Here is an 18,543-nt window from a genome sequence, read left to right on the forward strand (position 1 = left end):
CCCAAAAAACTGGGGAGAGGCTCTGTATTTTCTTTTTCTTTCTTTTTTTTTTTTTTCTGAGACAGAGTCTCGCTCTGTCACCCAGGCTGGAGTGCAGTGGCGCAATCTCCGCTCACTGCAAGCTCCGCCACCTCCCGGGTTCCCGCCATTCTCCTGCCTCAGCCTCCCGAGTAGCTGGGACTATAGGCGCCTGCCACCACACCTGGCTAATTTTTTTGTATTTTTAGTAGAGACGGGGTTACACTGTGTTAGCCAGTATGGTCTCGATCTCCCGACCTCATGATCCACCTGCCTCGGCCTCCCAAAGTGCTGGGATTACAGGCGTGAGCCTTGTATTTTCATAGGGCATGGAATTGCGATGTAAGCTGAATTTACCCAGATATGAAGGTGCTGAGAGCTGATGGCTGAGTTCTATACAAATGGTCCAGAGGTATCGTGGGTGACAAAGAGGTCCCTGTTGGCTCAGTCCTGGAGAATGAGGAGAGACTTCTTGCCAGTGGCTTGTCCTGGTACTGCATGTTGGTTCTTTTTTCTTCTTTTTTTTTTTGAGATGGAGTCTCGCATTGTGGCCAGGGCTGGAGTGCAGTGGCGCGATCTTGGCTCACTGCAACCTCCACCTCTCGGGTTCAAGTGATTCTCCTGCCTCAGCCTCCCGAGTGCTGGGATTACAGGCGCCTGCCACCACGCCCAGGTAATTTTTTGTATTTTTGGTAGAGATGGGCTTTCACTATGTTGGCCAGGCTGGTGTCAAACTCCTGACCTGGTGATCCGCCCGCCTTGGCCTCTCAAAGTGCTGGGATTCCAGGCGTGAGCCACTGTGCTCGGCCAGTTCTTTTATTTCTTTCTCAATTATTGTCATAAGGACAATGCCACAGAGCAATCTAGAAAGTAAACAATCACTAGATTTTTTTGTGGACTCATTTCTTGTCCCTATCTATATGTAGCAGCAATTCTACAGTTTCTACCATTTTGTATCTAGCGTTTCCTTTTACTATTATTTTCTTTTATTTTACTTTTTAGAGAACTGGGTCTTGCTATGCGGCCCAGGTTGGCCTCAAACTCCTAGGCTGAAGCGATCCTCCTGCCTCAGCGTCCCAAGTAGCTGGGATTCCAGGTGCATATCACCATGCCTGGCTGTATCTGGCTTTTTCTTTTTCTTTTTCTTTTTTTTTGAGATGGAGTCTGGCTCTGTCGCCCAGGCTGGAGTGCAGTGGCCGGATCTCAGCTCACTGCAAGCTCCGCCTCCCGGGTTTACGCCATTCTCCTGCCTCAGCCTCCGGAGTAGCTGGGACTACAGGCGCCCGCCACCTCGCCCGGCTAGTTTTTTTTTTTTTTTTTTTGTACTTTTTAGTAGAGACGGGGTTTCACCGTGTTAGCCAGGATGGTCTCGATCTCCTGACCTCGTGATCCGCCCGTCTGGGCCTCCCAAAGTGCTGGGATTACAGGCTTGAGCCACCGTGCCCGGCTGGCTTTTTCTTTTAACATTTTAGTTTAAGCATTTTCCCATATTGCTACACAGTCATCATTATTATTCTCAAGGGTTGGGCTGACCTGGGTTTCTAATCCTGTCTCTGCCATTTACTTTCTTTACTCCACATCACCCCCAGCAAGTTACCTGGCTAACCCCTCACCTGGGGGTCCTTTCACCATCCTCTCCGCCTGGATGACATGAAGCAGTGCTTGGACAGCGCTTAGGACAGTGCTCAGGACGTGCTCTCCATTTTCCTTCAGGAGTATCTCCCTCTGCAGAACGGGGTTAATACCCTATCATGCAAGGTGATTGTGAGAATTGGAAAGAATGCGTGTACTTTGCCTGGTGCCTTGTCATCCAAATGTATTTTATTAGAGAGAGCAGCAACATCCGGCCTCCCACCCCCCCACCTTTTAAGCGGGTCCACGTGGAATGACGCTTATGGCGCAAGTCGGAGGAGCTCCTAATGACATTGGCTTCTCTGAGTCCCTTGGGAGAGGAAACTTTCTGATAGACTGTAGGATTACCTTTCCTGAACTTCCGGTCAGGTGCGGTGCTGCCCTGCCGCGCCCTCCACCTCTGGGTGCCGATGAAACCGCAAAACTCCGGCCCTGGGAAGCGAGTCCCAGGGACCACCACCGGCGAACTGCTTTGGGAGAGTAACCTGCGCCACCCTCGCAGTCCGTTAAATAGGCACCCCGCTTTGATTGACAGGAGAAGTCACCAATGCGCGTCCTGGGGCGTTCCCTCGTGCTCACGGGGGTTGAGCCGCCGCTCTACTCAGTTGGCCCAATCGGGGGCGCCGGGGAGGCTGTGGGGCGGGGCTCGGTGTCCGGCAGCCAATGGGCAGAGCCCAGAGGGCGAGGCGAGGGCGGTGCGGTCGCGGCTGGCGGCAGAAGCGGTCGCGGGGGCTCTGGGCAGGGCTGGGCAGCGCTGCCGGAGCAACAGCGGGAGCGGGAGCCGGGACGGAGCCGGGGCTGGAGACGCCGTCGCAGCCTGAACGGAGTGTGCGGTGGATTGGGAGGTGAGTGGCCGCCGAGGTGAGGGGTCGCTGCGACGGTTGGGGCGCCGCGGGCGGGACGCGGGGGCGCTGGTCGGCGGCCGGGCCCGCGCCCTTTTAGGGCCGCCGCGCCGAGCTCCGCGCCCGGAGGGAAGCGGGTCGGGCCGCGCGGAACTTCCTGTCTCCGTGGGAGGGGGCGAGTGCTCGGGGCCCCGGGGGCGCCCGGAGAAGACATCTTGGGGAGGACGAGGGCGAGTGGGGTCGGCTCCGGGAAGGGGCGGGGGTCCATGGGGGCGGCGCTGTGGGAGCAGGGTAGTTTTCCGGGGTCCGGGGCCTGCCGAAGAGAGAAGTGCAGGAGCAGGCTGTCGGGGGTTAAGGGCTGCTAATGGAGTGGGGGAGGTGTAGACAGCTGCAGAAGGCGCTAGGGCGACTTTTGGAGGGACGCGATTTGGGAGGAAGCTGGGAATCCGAGGCGTGCAGAGGTTAGGCGAGGCTGCCGGAGCAGCGCCGGAGGGGAGGCGTGGCTGGGACGCTCCGGTGAGAGGGCAGGGCTTGGTCCTGGGGTGGCCTTGGGGGCGACGCAGGACACACGCGGATGCGCTGATTTGGGGCGCTTTGATGAGCGGCCTCCATTTCCTTCCTTCCCACCCTCCCTGTCCCGGCTCTGTGTGTGTGTGTGTGTGTGTGTGTGTGTGTCTGGGGAGGGCGGGGGGAGCGAAGCCCTTACCGCAGCACGTCCCGAGGCTGGGGAGGTTTGCCCTTGTGACCCTCGTCGGAGTTTCCCCAGACTCACTGAATCAGAAATCCGAACTCCCTAACTCCTCTAGGGCTTTTAAGCCTGACCAGGCATCCTGAGAGGTCCGCAATTGGAGAGGTAGTGACTGCTGCTCCTGTTGAATTTCATTGATTCAGTGGGTTTCGACTCCATCAGAGAAAGTCGATTTTCTTTTCAGAAGGAGTTGGTTGGTCAGAGGAGCAAGCTGTGCTATTGCCTTGGGGCCCACACGGCTGCAGCTTTGAGGCTTAACAGGACCTGGGGATGCCACTCTCACCTTGGGTGGCTGAGGGAAGGTGGCCTTTGACTGGGTGCGTGCACCATTCCTGGATCCTGTCTTCTCGTTTTACCCCTGCCTGTCCCGTGTTTTTGTGGTTAAGGGAGTAGGCTGCTCAGAGTCTCCAGGGCTACTTGGTACACTGTTCACCAAATACTGCCTTGCTGTCTTGATGAAAAGCAAGAGACCAGCTCAAAGAGTTTGAACCTCAGCTGCAGATGGTGAGCTCACACCTTCTTCCTTCCCTCCTTTTCGGTGCCTCCCTCTGCAGTTATTCCCATGTGCTGAAGCTCTGCTTTAACCCTCCTGGGGTTGCCAGGTTGGAGCCCAGGGCAAGGGAGCTGACCAGGTGGGCAGTGTTGAATGCCAGCCCTCCTGTTCTTGCCCAAGATGTTGTCATTCCGCTTGATTCATGAGCCGGCCTGCATGCAGCCTCCTCGTAGAGACATTGAAGCTGTGCCAGTGCAACTTGGATCTCTCTTGATTCACCTGGAAAACTTTCACTTGTGTGGACCTAAACTTAATTCTAGAGTTTGGCAGCCTCCTTGGTGAGGTTATGCTAGTTGAGATATGAGGCCACTACATCAAAAACATTTCTGTGGTGTGTGGTGTGTTTTTCTTTTGACAATAGTCTTAAAGCTTTAAAGAAAGTGGCCATTAGGCTGATGATATTTATTACTTGGGAAAGTAACATAACACAGAGAAGTAGATGGGTGATTAGGTCTGCACTCTTTATCCACTTTTTGGGAGAAGAATAACAACTTGTTTGAATGGAAATGGTATCCTTAGCTCGTGTTGCTTTGGGACTTGGAACTTTATTACTTTTAATCTCAAATGTATATGAAGTTGTGATGTGATACTTAAATAAACTAGGCTTGGTGGGGTGGCTCATGCCTGGGATCCCAGCACTTTGGAAGGCCGAGGCGGGCAGATCATCTGCCTTCAGAACTTAGAGACCAGCCTGGCCAACCTGGTGAAACCCCGTCTCTACTAAAGATACAAAAATTAAGGCAGGGCGTGGTGCCTCACGCCTGTAATCCCAGCACTTTGGGAGGCCGGGGTGGGCGGATCACCTGAGGTCAAGAGTTCGAGACCAGCCTGACCAACATGGAGAAACCCCATGTCTACTAAAAATACAAAATTAGCAGGGCGTGGTGGTGCTCACACCTGTAATCCCAGCTACTCGGGAGGCTGAGGAAGGAGAATTGCTTGAAACCAGGAGGCGGAGGTTGCGGTGAGCCAAGATCGGGCTGTTGCACTCCAGCCTAGGCAACAAGAGCAAAACTCCATCTCAAAAAAAAAAAAAAAAAAAAACACACACATTAATCTGGCGTGGTGGTGCACATGTGTAATCTCAGCTACTTGGGAGGCTGTGGCATGATAATTGCTTGAACCCGGGAGATGGAAGTTGCAGTGAGCTGAGATCATGCCACTGCACTCTAGCCTGGGTGACAGAGACTCTGTCTAAAAATAAATAATCTAAAAGTATGCATATATTAAAAAAAAAAATCTGGGTTTCCAACATAGCATTCCGCAGGGAGATAACATTGACTTTTCCCGAATCCTGGGTACCCATCCACATCTCTGATGGCCAGGCATTTCTGGAGTGGGAGCAGAAGGGCATTTGTCCTTGCTTTTTTTTTTTTCTTTTTTTTGAGACAGGGTCTCCGCCTCCCGGGTCCATACGATTCCTCTGCCTCAGCCTCCTCCGTAGCTGGGATTACAGGTTCCTGCCACCTTACCTGGCTAGTTTTTGTATTTTTAATAGAGATGGGGTTTCACCATGTTGGCCAGGCTGATCTGGAACTCCTGACCTCAAGTGATCTGCCCACCTTGGCCTCGCACAAATGTCCTTGCCTTTTGTTTCTTTATACCTTGAAAGTCCGTGCTGTGTTAAGGGCGCCATGCTTTGGCTTCCTGATTCTGAAGGGGTTATCAGTGGATGATTCCGGATGTTGTGGAATGTCAATCAGATCGAAAGGTTTCTTTAATAATAGTGATGGCACCTTATGTTTAGAGTTTGCAGTGGCATTTACCAGATGCTCTCTGACCACCTTCATCAGGCCCAGCTGGCTCGGGCCTGCTTTATCTGCCATCAGATTATAATGGCAGCTTTGTGGAGGCCGCCCTGCAGATGATGCGATTAATGACCACATTCATGTGAGCGATAGTGCTGGCTTAGTTTTTTTCCAGTTAGGTTGTTTGGAATGGTAGTTGCATACCTGAGGGCAGTGCAGCAATGCCTTAGTTACGAAGTCAGTTTGCATTCCACAGGTAGAGTCTTTCCTTATGGCCAGGGCACTGATCCCTCACATACCAGAAAGTATCGTTTGTCCTTGCCCCAGATAGACTCCAGATGCGTCCCAGTGGTGGTTCTTGGGTTAGTTTTGTAGGAATTTCTGCAGAATTTTAGTATTCAGATAAGTATGCTCTGTCTGTGGACTGGAGACAGGCTTCAAAGAATTCTCAAATTATTCTGCACAATGCATCATTTTTTGGTATCTCTGCAGTTCCAAGGGTAACTACTTGAGGGATAGTGGCCACCAAAGAGCACAAGTTTTGACATTTTGATGAAAAACACACGTAAAACAATTAAAAACCATCTTTCCTTAAGTTACCTATTGAATTATGTTTATTCCCATAATTGCATGTTCATCTGTTTGCTTAATAAAACTTAAAGCATCATAGAGTCTTTCTTGTTTCCTAGAATAAGGTCTTTTTTCTTTTCTTTTTTTTTTTTTTTTTTGAGATGGAGACTTGCTTTGTCACCTAGGCTAGAGTGCAGTGGCCTGATCTCAGCTCACTGCAAGCGCCACCTCCTGGGTTCACGCCATTCTCCTGCCTCAGCCTCCCAGGTAGCTGGAACTACAGGTGCCCGCCACCATGCCTGGCTAATTTCTTGTATTTTTAGTAGAGATGGGGTTTCACCGTGTTCGCCAAGATGGTCTCGATCTCCTGACCTTTGTAATCCATCCGCCTTGGCCTCCTAGAGTGCTGGGATTACAGGCGTGAGCCCTGCGTCTGGCTGGTCTTTTTAATTTTCAATTAAAAAAAAAAAAAAAAAAATATATATATATATATATGTATGTATTTTAAAATAGGGATGGGATTTTTGCCGTCGTTGCCAGGCTGGTCTCAAACCCCTGGCATCAAGTGCTCCTCCCATCTCGGGTTCCCAGAGTGCTGGGATTACAGGTGTGAGCTACCACACCCGGCGTATTTTCAATCCTTAAAAAATCATTTGCAAGTTTCTTGACTTCAGGCACTGAACTAGACAGAGATGAGAATATAGAAATAGTAAAATGGGGCTGGGTGCAGTTCTCACGCCTGTAATCCCAGCACTGTGGGAGGCTGAGGTGGGAGGATCACTTGAGGTCAGGAGTTCGAGACCAGCTTGGCCAATATGATGAAACCCTGTCTCTGCTAAAAATACAAAAATAGTCGGGCACGGTGGCGGGCGCCTATAATCCCAGCTACTCTGGAGGCTGAGGCAGGAGAATCACTAGAACCCAGGAGGCAGAGGCTGCAGTGAGCAGAGATTGCGCCACTGCACTCCAGCCTGGAAGGCAGAGCAAGACTCTGTCTCCAAAAAAAAAAAGAAAAAGAAAAGAAATAATAAAATGATGTTTCAGTTATCAAAGATCTCTCAAGAAGCCTTAAAAACGATACGTAAGGCTAGAGATTTTGCTGTACCTTTGGAAAGTGCATGTGTGGTGGTTTATAGAATGTATTCTGTGGCCAGATAAAATTTATATGATTATTTTTCCTCCCAAGAATATAGGATAACAGTGGGGGAGGAGCATGGATGGAGACTAGGAGCCTTGGGGTCTTATCCAGCCTTTTCCTGACTAACCCTGAGGTCTGGGACAATCAACACAGAACTCCAGGTCTCAGTTTTCACATTTGTAAATGGAAGAACTTAGAGGACCTTCACCTTTTGCAAATCTGATAGCAACTGTGACCCCTTCCCACGAAGGGGGACAGCTTCATAGGCCTGAACCCAGATTAAGAACTGAATCATTCCATCGCTAAGCTCCCTCTCACCTGTGATATTCTGTAATCCTCTTTTCCGGGTCATCTTTGAGCTAATAATAATGCTGACTTGGGCCGGGCGCGGTGACTCAAGCCTGTAATCCCAGCATTTTGGGAGGCCGAGACGGGCGGATCACGAGGTCAGGAGATCGAGACCATCCTGGCTAAACCGGTGAAACCCCGTCTCTACTAAAAAATACAAAAAGCTAGCTGGGCGAGGTGGCAGGCGCCTGTAGTCCCAGCTACTCGGGAGGCTGAGGCAGGAGAATGGCGTAAACCCAGGAGGCGGAGCTTGCAGTGAGCTGAGATCCGGCCACTGCACTCCAGCCTGGGCGACAGAGTGAGACTCCGTCTCAAAAAAAAAAAAAAAAAATTAAATAAATAATGCTGACTTGGATTTGTAGAAGGTGCACTTTCCAAAGCACTTCCACCTCTCATTCTTTGGTCCTCAAAACATTTCGGAGTGGTATGGGTGGCAATAGATATTCCTTCCTGTGATGAAGAAAGTGGGCCAGGCTTGGTCAGCACGTTGATGGAGCACACAGCCAGAGGCCTTCCTGGGACCAGAACTGGGGCTCCTGGTTGCCATCCTGGGGCTTTTCCATTAGGCTTTGCTTCCTTGGTGGTTGTCATTATGAGTTATGTTTGGCAATTCAAATATCCCAGAATGTGTCACTCACAGAGGAAACTATTTGTTCATCTGCCGAAAGGACTGTTTTTCTCTCTGAGTTTGGATCACTAAACACCTTTCTGTATGTGAAAAGGCTACTCATTTGTTTTTGTTATTTTTTCTTGCCACATTTTTCATAGGGACAGTTTGTAGGGCTTGAGTGTTTTGAGCAGACTTATTTAATGCTTATTGATGAAAGAGTACATTAAAATGACTACTTCTCAGTTGCTTAGCACTTGAGATAGTTGTGAAATAAATGTGAAGTAAAAATTCCAAATGTCTGACTTGTCCTATCCAAATATGTCCTCACAGATGAGATGCTTTCTGCAGTCTAGGAGGCTCCTCCCTGGGCCCGGAGCCGCTGGGTGGGTTTGAAAGTTGGGTGTGGATCGGGCCGGGCGTGGTGGCTCAAGCCTGTAATCCCAGCACTTTGGGAGGCCGAGACGGGCGGATCACGAGGTCAGGAGATCGAGACCATCCTGGCTAACACGGTGAAACCCCGTCTCTACTAAAAAAATACAAAAAACTAGCCGGGCGAGGTGGCGGGCGCCTGTAGTCCCAGCTACTCGGGAGACTGAGGCAGGAGAATGGCGTGAACCCAGGAGGCGGAGCTTGCAGTGAGCCGAGATAGTGCCACTGCACTCCAGCCTGGGCGACAGAGCAAGACTCCGCCTCAAAAAAAAAAAAAAAAAAAAAAAAAAAAAAAAAAAAAAAAGAAAGTTGGGTGTGGATTGTGCCAGTGGCTGGGACTGTCCAACAGTGGCTTCTTGTGGCCTTCTGGCCAGACTCCTAACATTTTATGGACTAATTTTTTCGGTTTATTGAAAGAGTACACATTCTCAGCTATATAAAGAGCTCATATATGTAAAAGAACACTGAACTTAGGCCGGGCGTGGTGACTCACGCCTATAATTCCAGCACTTTGGGAGGCCGAGGTGGGTGGATCACGAGGTCGGGAGTTTGAGACCAGCCTGGCCAATATGATGAAACCCCATCTCTACTAAAAATATGAAAACTAGCTGGTCATGGTGGCGGGCGCCTGTAATCCCAGCTACTGGGGAGCCTGAGACAGGAGAATGGCTTGAATCCAGGAGGCGGAGGTTGCAGTGAGCCAAGATTGTGCTGCTGCACTCTAGCCTGGGCGACAGAGCGAGACTCCGTCTCAAAAAAAAAAAGAAGACCACTGAACTTTAGAGCCTCACAGGTATTAGGTGGCTTATTTCTGATGAAAATAATCATAATAAAGATGTTTTTTATTTTTGTTTTTTAAAATAATACTTCTGGTCTATTTCTGAAAGATGTTTTGAATACTCAGACGTGGGAGCTGATAGTACTGCACACAGTAGACATCACTCAGTGTGGAGTGTGTGTGGAGAATCCACCTGTCTTCCTGTTATGTCACGTGTGATGTGACTATTGATAGAGTTGCAGCCAGCTGGGGCACGCCATTAGGCTGTCCATGGAAGTACCCGCTTTTTATTTTCATTTCACTCCCTGGACTGAGAGTGTTTGGAGGATATCTCAGTGGCTCCTGTGGAGGGAGCATCTGTGGGTGGAAGGCAGCGGGCAAGGTGGGTCAGAGGGAGTGGTCCTGGCCACTGCGTGTCTGGTGCCCCGGCTCTGCCTGCAGCTCTGGAATCTGGAGGTAAAGATGGTGGCTGCTCTGTAAAGGCGGCTCAGTATAGGCAGCAGGCCTGGAAACTGTCTCTGTTCATTGTGGCAGTACCAGATAGGAGTGTGTACAAAGAACTGCATGACGGGAGGGCGGGCCTCACTGTCCTCAGGACGCTGCAGAGAGCTGACCTTCAGGGAGGTGACTTGGGAGGGATTGTGCCAGAGCCACAGGAGCTGTCCAGGTGGGGCCAATGGGAAGGACCATTCTGGGCAGAGCTGCAGAGCTCTGAAGAACAAGCAGTGGCTGAGAGAGAGGGCTCACACCTGTAATCCCAACACTTTGGGAAGCTGAGGTGGGTGGATCACTCGAGGCCAGGAGTTTAAGACCAGCCTGGCCAACATAGCAAAACCCTGTCTCTACTAAAAGTACAAAAATTAGCTGGGTGTGGTGGTTTGTGACTGTGATCCCAGGTACTTGGGAGGCTGAGGCGGGAGAATTGCTTGAACCTGGGAAGCAGAGATTGCAGTGAGCCAAGATAGTGCCACTGCATTCCAGCCTGGGCGACAGGCGAGATTGTCTCAAAAAAAAAAAAAAAAAAAAAAAAAGAAGAACAAGGGGTGTGTGTGAGAGGGTGGGGGCAGGGAAGGCTTCAGGTTGTGACCTGCCTTATATTCTCCTGGAGGACAGTTCACTGGGGAGCAGTTTCTGGGTATTTAAAATACCGGGATGAAGATCTTCAGAGAAGCAAGATGTCAGTTGAGAAGTCAGGGATGCAGATGGGGCAGGGGTAATTCAGGTTACTCAATTTCACAAAGGTCACCTCTGTCCCTGGGAGTCTCAAGGATTGCCATCTGTGTTCCTAGGAAGCAGTGGCTCCACTCCAATGAGAGGGACTTTTCGAGTGGGAATGGCCTCAGCCTTGACTCATTCTCTTAAACTGCATTTATGTGTTTGGTTGGGAATGCAGTAACTGTGTGGGTTCTGCTTCTCTCTTTTTTTTTTTTCTTTAAATTTTGAGGCAGAGTTTTGCTCTTGTCGCCCAGGCTGGAGTGCAGTGGTGTGATCTCGGCTCACTGTAACCTCTGCCTCCTGGGTTCCAGCGATTCTCCTGCCTCAGCCTCCCAGGTAGCTGGGATTATAGGCATGCACCATCATGCCCAGCTATTTTTTGTATTTTTTGCAGAGATGGGGTTTTACCATGTTGGCCAGGCTGGTCTCAAACTCGTGACCTCAAATGGCCCGCCTGCCTTGGCCTCCCAAAGTGCTGGGATTTCGGGCATGAGCCACCGTGCCTGGCTGTTTCTCTTTCCGTATGGTTTATGCTTACAGATCCTTGAGGTTAGTATGTCACTTTCACTGTTAGTTCCTGCAGAAGAAAGATAATTTTGCAATAAGGTATTAGAGGTTAGGAACTTGGTTTTGGAGTCATACAGCCCTTGGGTGTGGGTTCGAGCTCCATTGCTAGGTGACTGTGTGGCTTTTGGCCAAATGCTTCAACGTCTCCAAAACTCGAGTGTCCTAGTCAGTCGGGGCTGCTGTAATAAAGATGCAGTGGCTTGTCACCAGCAGAAATTTCTTCCTTACGGTTCAGCAGGCTGCAAGTCTGAGATCAGGGTACAGCATGGTTGGGTTCTGAGGAGGGTCCTTTTTCATGTTGCAGATTGCTGACTTCTTATATCCTCACATGGCAGAAAGAAGGCGAGAGAGCTCTCGGTACTTTCTATAAAGGCACGAGTGGCCGGGTGTGGTGGCTCATGCCTGTAATCCCAACACTTTTGGAGGCTGAGGCAGGAAGATCACTTGATGGCAGGAGTTCATGGCCAGCCTGGGTAACATAGTGAGACCCTATCTTGACAAAAACTAGAAAAAAAAAGTTGTAAGAACACTAGTCCCATTCATGAGGGCCCTGCCTAATTAGCTTCCAAAGGCCCTACTTCCTAATGCCATCCAGCTGAGGGGCAGAATTTCAACAGACGAATTTTGGGAGGATCCATACATGCAGTCAGTGCTTTGCGCCAGGATACTGAGCGCCCTGCCTCGTAGGATTTTGGCAGGGCAGCATGAGGTGATGGACCCCAGGAGCCCAGCATGTGTACCTGGTCACAGTGCTTCTGCAGTCACTATGTCACTCTACTTAAGTGAATGTGCCAGCAAACTATACCTTTAAAGTGCTCCAAGTGATTTTATCCAGTTCTATTTAAAAATCCTTCCAAAACTTTTTGGACCTTTCCTTGGTGACTCAGGGTCACGGGTGTGTGCGTGGGTTATTGGTGTGGGTGAAGCCTCCTGCCCTGCATGGACTTTCCTGGTATCCTGGCACTTACAGGGCCTGTCTTCTTTCTTCTCACCACCTTTTGTAAGCTGCTGTTGGCACCTGGCGCGTTCGTTGGGGTGAGGGCCTGGTGGTGGTCATATCCTCCCTGGGTTTTGAGGGCAGCCCTGCCATGCAGAGGCCTTGCTCTCTTCTGGGTTGGTGATTCTCTGGGATGGTTCTGGAAAGCCTGACCCTGGGATCAAGGGATGTTGCTTGACTGCACTACAGGTAGTGACTCAGGACTGGAAGGGAGTACTGGTGATGATAGCTTATCCCTAGGTGATGAGAGATAGGACTTAGAAAGCAAATGATAAAGCTGTGAGCACTGCTCACCTATGTGAAATTGTGTGAAGATAACATGCAGCAGTGATAGTTAAGGTTTTAGAATTATGGGAAGTTTCTCCTTGTTTTCCAGACTGTACCATTGCCCTTTTACTTTTAGATTAATGTTTAAGTAATAACTTTGTAATTTAAAAAAGTATAAATAAAAAGAGCTTGGTTGTCTAGACATTTGCATTTTACCAATAAGCTTTCCATAGCTCCCCTTTTGTTTTCAGAACAGCCTTGTTGTTTTGGTTGCCTATTCATTGTTCAGAGGGGAAAGAGAGGTAGAGCTGAAGGGGTCAGTGGTTTTGCCTGAGGCTACCAGCCAAGACCCCATATAGGCCTCTGAGCCCAAGCCCAGAACTTCCAGGGAGGCCTGTGATGAGGCCTCTGCCTGGACCTGCAGGGTGGTCTTTAGATAGGATCAACCGTGGCTAGTATTTTGAAGTTTAAATGAAATCTTCTTATTGTAAAGTGATACCCAAACCATACTTTGTGAACATTTTCATATTTTAAACTGCATTTGTCTTTCATTATATTAAATTATGTTGTCGCCAACTGAACGTGCCAAGATCATGAATTGTGGTCTTCAGAGGAACCACAGAGCAGGCAGTGCTCCCCGTACAGACCTCCAAGCCTGCTATTAGTGGGTTTTGTAGCTGTCTGATTGGCTGGAACTGGCTGCCTGCTCGCCACTTAGCTCGCACGTGGTGATGCTTTAATTAAGCAATTGCGACCTTTGCTCCTGCAAATGTGTCATCAGATAAAGAGTCTGGGCATGTACCACCAAGGAGGATATGCATGGGGGGTGTAGAGTCAGTGGTGAGGGGCTGTCTGCACAGGCCCCCATGTGCTTAAGTTTTCTGAGGGACCATTCAAGAAGCTTTACATTCCCGCCCATTTAATTCTTGCAACAAGATGGTGTTCTCTCCACTTGGCGTATCAGTAAACCTAAGCTCAGAGAGATTAAGTGGCCTTCAGAGGGTCACCATCAGAGCTGGTGCTCTGCCTACTGAAGCCCACACTCATTTCACCTCCTCTGGCTGGCTGGAATAAGTAAGTTGTGAATCGCTCTCAGATGTGAACATCTTTAAAAGATAATCTTTCCCCCCTACCTCTGAGAAACATAGACATGAGGCAGATTATGTGTGTCTTTTGCTTAAGATGGGATTTATATCTGTAACTAACTTGGTTAAGATAATCTGAAAGTTTACAGCCATTTACACAGCAGGGAGATAAGGGCAGAAAAGGGAGAGCTGCTGGTGTGCGGTCAAGGCCGTGGGTGACTCGCTGGTGCACCCACACCATAATGCATCCCATGTGGGACAGGAGGAAGATTCCAGAGGCCCTGGCTTAGGAGTGCCTCACCTTTGGCAGATGCATTCTAAAAGGTATCTTATGCTGTTAAAGAGCAGGTAGACAAGGGAAAAGAAATTGTGTTTCTTCAGAGCACTGCACTTTGTAAAATTGTGAAAGGTCTTCACATTTTGTCAACATTGTGATATCACATAAGAGCATTTGCTCAGGTATATTAGAGCAGATATTTGTGGGTTTTTTTTTTTTTTTTTTTTTTTTGAGTCAGATTTTCACTCTGTCGCCCAGGCTGGAGTGCAGTGGCACGATCTTGGCTCACTGCAGGCTTCACCTCCCGGAGTCATGCCATTCTCCTGCCTCAGCCTCCCGAGTAGCTGGGACTACAGGCGCCTGCCACCACGCCAGACAAATTTTTTGTATTTTTAGTAGAGACGGGGTTTCACCGTGTTGGCCAGGATGGTCTCCATCTCCTGACCTCGTGATCTGCCTGCCTCGGCCTCCCAAAGTGCTGGGATTACAAGCGTGAGCCACCGTGCCCGGCCGATATTTGTTTTTATGCTTGGGATGGTCATCACTTTTGTGTCGAATGACTTCTTTTTTGCTTTCTTTAAATCTTTTAAAAATTGAAGGTTCAACATAGAAAACAATGTTCTAAATAAGAAACTCTCTTTGTAGTTTACCTTCCACACACGAAGTGGTTTTTATGTATCTTGATCAAGTAACCTATTCCCTGCCAACTTTGTACCAAGCTTCAGAAGAGGCAAGAGAGGTACGTTGTCACTGTCCTTCCTCAAGGCAGCGCTTTGAGGTTGTTAGTTTGATCGTGAGGAAGCTGTAGGTAGTGAGATGGGTGCCTAGTTGAAGGCCTTCCAGTTTGTAGATGGGAGAGATCTGAAGCTTGAACTGACCTCACTGTTTTCTTTTCAATAACTGACATTGTTATGATTGTATTATTCAGATTCACTTAAATATTTTCTCAAGTGTTTTCCATGTTTTACCATCATCTTCAAAAAGATGATTAATGGTTATATTATCTAGTTGACATAATGAGATTAAAACATTCCCTAGTGCTGGACATTTTAGGTTATTTCCACTTTTTTGCTAAGGTAGATGAATTGGCAGTTTATAGTTTCATCCATGTAGTTATTGGTTCCTGGGGATAAATCCCCAGGAATAGAAATCTTGTATTAAAGGGTATGAACACATTAAGAGTGTTTTTGAAAGCCTGTCTTGCTGCTTGTAAGTTTATTTTTCTGATTTTTTGGGTGAAAAAATGGAGATTCTTTCTCTCTACAGCGCTTGCCTTGGCCTTTAGAACTTCCAAGAATCTGTGAGAAGAAAGTTCTGTGAGGGTTTCTTAAATGAGTCACGTTTCCTTCCTAAGTTTCTGGATATCATTTTAGTTGAATTGGTTGCTTTACTTTGATGAACAAGGAACGATGTTTTAGAAAATCCTTACTACTTGATTATTAATCCCTAGAGCTAACGTTCCACATTCCCAAGGTGGTGAGTGCTTATGGTCGCCTTCCTCCATCAGCGCAGCCAGCGTGGTAGGTATCTCACAGACCTTCTCTAGCTTGCTTTTCCTCACTTAGGGGATGCATATTGGAAAGACTGCAGGGTTCTTCTGCCAGGCAGCCTGGGGGTCTTGTGGGCCTTTGGAGTTGTCTCTAGCTTCTAGATGCTGCTCTCATGGGTGTTCCTGGCTCTGTTCATCTCCAGAGACAAGCATCTCAAAGGCAACATGGGAAGTTTATAGCGCTGGTGCTTGCTCGCCTTGTTTGCTTGTTTGTTTTTCTATTCTGGTCTGCTGTGGAACTTGTCACCATGTCCCCTCCCCATGGACTGATTTTCCTACCCTCCACTATCCCTTAGGTATTCACTCTCAGACTGAGCAGTATCCTGTTTTCCTGGTGGCTCATTTGCCAGGATCTGCAAAGGACAAGGTACTTAGCAGGGACAGAGAGGAGTTCCAGGTGGGGAGCAGTGGCCGGGCCAGCCGACCTCAGTGCTAACCCCTGGGTCCCCTCCCTTGAATTCCTGCGATGCCTCCACTATATCCACCCTCTCCCCCCAGGGGCTGTTTCCCTTTTAGTTCTCTTGCCTTACTGTGGGCAAAAGCTTGCTCTTCTTGGTTCCTCTTATCCCAGCTAAGAAAAGCTGATGTTCGGGCCGGGCGCCTTGGCTCAAGCTTGTAATCCCAGCACTTTGGGAGGCCGAGACGGGCGGATCACGAGGTCAGGAGATCGAGACCATCCTGGCTAACACGGTGAAACCCCGTCTCTACTAAAAATACAAAAAACTAGCCGGGCGAGGTGGCGGGCGCCTGTAGTCCCAGCTACTCGGGAGGCTGAGGCAGGAGAATGGCGTGAACCCGGGAGGCGGAGCTTGCAGTGAGCTGAGATCCGGCCACTGCACTCCAGCCCGGGCTACAGAGCAAGACTCCGTCTCAAAAAAAAAAAAAAAAAAAAGAAAAGCTGATGTTCATAACAAAATGAAGAGACTTGACTACACAGGAAGGTAGAAATAAGAGGAAACAGTCAGAAACAGTGCAGGCATACGAGTGTCTTGCTTCCCAAGCACAGGCAGGTTTTTGTGCCCACACTCCAGGGCTCGTCTGACTGCACTGGCTCTGCCAGGCGCTGCCCAGCTTCCTGCTTCCCCTCCCAGCCCTGCTGCTTCTGTCAGTAAAACAAAATTTTAGAGTAATGCTTTGCTTGATGCTTCGGGGGCTGTATTTCTATCACAAGTGTGGAAATTGTACTTTGCCCTGGTTTCTACAGATGCCTAAACATGTCTAGGTTGCCGTTACCTTGGCAACTGGCTGAACTGTTGGTTGTTTGTGTGGTGAAGGTTCTTGCAGGGGCTGGATGGAAGCCCCACGTCGTCCTTAGAGCTTTTCAGCCAAGCTGGTGGTTACTCCCAAGCCCAGAGCCATATGCTCTTAGCTCCTGTTTGTCGTTTGGAGCTTCCCATTTTATTTCCCTGAGAAATCCCTACTCGGCTGCCCTAGACTTGAGTGGGTGGTATGGCATGGCATGCCTTGCACTGATAGGGCTGATTTCTTTCGAGACTGGATTTTTGGTAACACAAGACGCAGTTCCTTAGCAGCCTTTGGCCTAAGCTTTATTCGAGGTCGGACGGGGCGCGAGGGCTGCTCGTGCTCTCCCTTCAAGTTCCTTCTGCTTCTTAGGCCTGGGGCTGCTTGTTGGGGCCCAGAGCTGGGCCTTGCCTGAGAGTCCTGCAAAAGCAGGGCCTTCCAGTGTGCCAGAGGGGTACTCCTGACCACCTGTAAGTCATGGGAAGCAAGTTAATGTGATTGGATCACTGCAGTACCTCCTTTTATGAAGACTGAGTGAAAGCGTTGGTATAATCAATTCCAGTCTTGTCCTTTGTTATTTTCTTTAATGCTTCTTGTATTTCCTTTTCGATGTATTTCTTTTCTTCTTAGTCTTGCAAATGTGAGTCTGAAGTTGCTGATTTGGGGGTTGGGGCTGGCTCATCGCCTCCCCTTACAGCTCAGACAAGTCACCTTCCTTGAAGTTTTTTGGGTGTACGCTCATTTCCAGAATTGCTGTTTTTGACCCATGCTTTTCTCTCTGCTGCCTCTATTAGGAACTTGCAGGTTCACGAAATTTAGAAATAATTAACATAACACGAGCTCTTACTAGTAAGTAAAGAGGTGGGTAGTGAGAGAAACCTCTTCCAATCCTCCAAACCCTCCGAAGCCTCAGGTTAGCAGTTTGCTTGGTGGAGGTGGAGACAGACTCAGTCCATTGGGAACTCATGGGGGTACCAGGTGGGAGAGGGGAGTTCTCTCCTTGGGGTAGAGTTGGCAAATTACCAGCCCCCACAAAGGCTGCAAAGCCTTGCTCCCCACTCCCTGTGCATCCTGCTGTCCAGGATGTCTGGCTTTTGGGGCCCTGACCTGGAACCTGGGTTGCTTTTCCGCATAGGAGGGCCTCTGTCTGGAGCAGAGGTACAGGGACAAGCCTCTGCTGTGTTTTGGTCTTGAACCAGCCCAGTCCAGTGAGGCTACAAGTGCCTGCGGTGAGCTGTTACTAGTAAGGAGCTCCGCAGCCAGGTTGCCTGGGCTTGAATCCCAGCTCTGAGATTGGTTGTGATACCTATGTCACCTTTGAAATGGGGATCATGATAGGATTGTTGTGCAGATGGGATGCATGAACGTGTGCCCTGCACTTGAGTTGGCATTGCCCTTAGAGAGCTCCACTGTAGCACAGCCATTGGTGCCTCTGAGCCTGCCAACCATCTTGCCTTGGGACTCTTTGATTCCCACTTTACAGTTGAGGAAATAGGCTCAGAGAATCTTAATATTTCAGATTTGGGTCTACCTCAGGGTTCTCTCTTCAAAGCACTGGAGTCTCCCACAGTGGCCCTGGCTCCCCAGCAAATTAGGGAGTGACTGCCAGGGGACTGCTCCATCAGTGCTGTGCCCACCAGGCATAGTTTGTAGACAGAGTTTTTTTTTTTTTTTTTTTTGAGACGGAGTTTCACTCTTGTTGCCCAGGCTGGAGTGCAGTGGCGTGATCGTGTCTCACCGCAACCTCCACCTCCCAGGTTCAAGCGTTTCTCCCAAGTAGCTGGCATTACAGGCATGCACTACCACGCTGGGCTAATTTTGTATTTTTAGTAGAGATAGGGTTTCTCCATCTTGGTCAGGCTGGTCTTGAACTCCTGACCTCAGGTGATCTGCCCGCCTCGGCCTCCCAAAGTGCTGGGATTATAGGCGT

General features: G+C 49.3%; 1 protein-coding gene across 3 annotated transcripts in view; it reads left to right on the forward strand.

Annotated features, from left to right (window-relative positions):
• The first annotated feature begins 2,359 nt into the window (after window positions 1-2,359).
• The window catches only part of PACSIN2 (protein kinase C and casein kinase substrate in neurons 2), a 144,745-nt gene continuing 128,561 nt past the window's right edge, over window positions 2,360-18,543 (forward strand). For 2 of the 3 annotated variants that reach the window (XM_007975997.3, XM_073006644.1), the window contains exon 1: window positions 2,360-2,495. The gene's annotated coding sequence lies outside the window, so the exon portion shown is untranslated. Of the gene's footprint in view, window positions 2,496-3,726; window positions 3,745-18,543 lie in introns of those variants that run through there. The other variant, XM_073006642.1, reaches the window with a different exon arrangement.

This window comes from Chlorocebus sabaeus, chromosome 19 (assembly GCF_047675955.1).
Source record: "Chlorocebus sabaeus isolate Y175 chromosome 19, mChlSab1.0.hap1, whole genome shotgun sequence".
NCBI lineage: Eukaryota > Metazoa > Chordata > Mammalia > Primates > Cercopithecidae > Chlorocebus > Chlorocebus sabaeus.